At 41.8% G+C, this 1762-nt stretch overlaps 1 non-coding gene across 1 annotated transcript; it reads left to right on the forward strand.

Moving 5' to 3' along the window:
- The first annotated feature begins 648 nt into the window (after positions 1 to 648).
- On the forward strand, positions 649 to 720 carry TRNAS-GGA (transfer RNA serine (anticodon GGA)). Its single transcript has one exon. It is a non-coding gene; the product is annotated as a tRNA-Ser (tRNA).
- Positions 721 to 1762: the final 1042 nt, after the last annotated feature.

The raw sequence follows: 1762 nt of genomic DNA on the forward strand, positions 1-1762 counted from the left end.
CCAAAATGGTCAGGAAGATGGGAAGTCAAACGGCCTGTTAAGCTGAAGTCTGGAAACTCATAAAGTCAGATTGTTAAAATATATACATTGAAAGCAGTAAAGGTTGGAACGTGGAGGTTCTAGTTCAATTCAGGCCTGCAGGCTCAGGAGAGGAGAACTTGCAAAACATTTAATACACAATTCAGGACCATTTATTTAGAACAGACTCTGGCTCTAGTGCTTGCGGAGGGCCCTGGGGCAACATACCAGGAGCAAATCTTTACTGTGAAGAGGGGGAGATGTGAGTTGCAAAGTGTGGAGAAACAAAAAAGGGGCTAAGTGACCAGGGTACTTGGGGCCCTCAGGACAGTTGCATTTTACCCACTAGTGTGTGTATGTATGTGTGTGTATGTTAGTTGCTCAGTCGTGTCTCACTCTTTGCGGCCCCATATACTGTAGCCCACCAGGCTCCTCTGTCCATAGAGTTCTCCAGGCAAGAAAACTGGAGTGGGTTGCCTTTCCCTTCTCCAGGGAATCTTCTCAACCCAGAGATTGAACCCAGGTCTTCCACATTGCAGGCAGATTCTTTACCATCTGAGCCACCAGGGCAGCACACCCACTTGTGCAGAAGTCTTCATATTTTAGCAACTGGTGGCCTTATGTTGGACTTCCCTGGTAGCTCAGAGGTTAAAGTGTCTGCCTGGAATGCAGGAGACCCGGGTTCGATCCCTGGGTTGGGAAGATCCCCTGGAGAAGGAAATGGCAACCCACTCCAGTACTCTTGCCTGGAGAATCCCATGGAGGGAGGAACCTGGTGGGCTATGGGGTTGCAAAGAGTCGGACACAACTGAGCAACGTTGGCTGAATATCATCCATAAGTATTTAGAATGGAGTTAAATCCCTTAAAAACCAGCAAGGGAATGCCAGAGGGCTTTCATAAGCGGGCACTAGTATTTGGTATCAGCTTCTTTCCCAGACAGTTTTGTGAATTAATCCTTAATGGTGAGCCTTACTTGTTTCCAAAGGAGGGTCTGTCTGGAGTTTGCATTAATTTCTGTTCTGGAGGATATCATAGAAGTCAGTTTGATTCCATAATATTAGCCCTGTTCTTGGAAGGATTAACCTAACCATGGATCTAAACCCCCAGACAGATTCTACCTTTGGAAATTATGAAGAAAGGTCAGTTTTCCCATTCTCTGTCCTCTCCAGGTACTAACCACAGTAGGTTTGACCTCATGGTTAATAACAATTTTTTTTTCAATGAATCTTGTTTTTCTTCATTTTTAGAGGAAAATAGGAAGGCACAGGAGAATATGATCTGTGCCAGAACCATTGGAATATAGCAAGACAATAAAGAAACTCCAGGGCCTCCAATGCCCTATGTTCACACTGCCCCCAGTCAAGATTATTTGTATATTTAACTCTTTCTCACTTTTCCCAAAAGTGTTCACCCTAAAGGATTCCTCTTTGAAATGAATCACTATAATTATTCAACTCATGTCCTGAGAAAGATGTCCTGCTCTGTACTAGTAGAATAACATTCTAGAAATAGTACTTATAATCTTTAAAATGGGAGTCAATAATACTAAATTTACAATCAAATCTCAGATGGTCCTTTATTGCTCTGTGGTTTGTTGGGTTGGAAACATTCATGGTCTCTTCAAGGAATTATAATGTAGTTATAATACAGTTTAATATCCTCAGATAATATCAGTGCGTTATAATTAAAATGCATTATTAGAGAATCTCTATTTGCTTTTGCTATATTTAACATTTTTAATTT

This window comes from Capricornis sumatraensis, chromosome 5, assembly GCF_032405125.1.
Source record: "Capricornis sumatraensis isolate serow.1 chromosome 5, serow.2, whole genome shotgun sequence".
Lineage (NCBI taxonomy): Eukaryota > Metazoa > Chordata > Mammalia > Artiodactyla > Bovidae > Capricornis > Capricornis sumatraensis.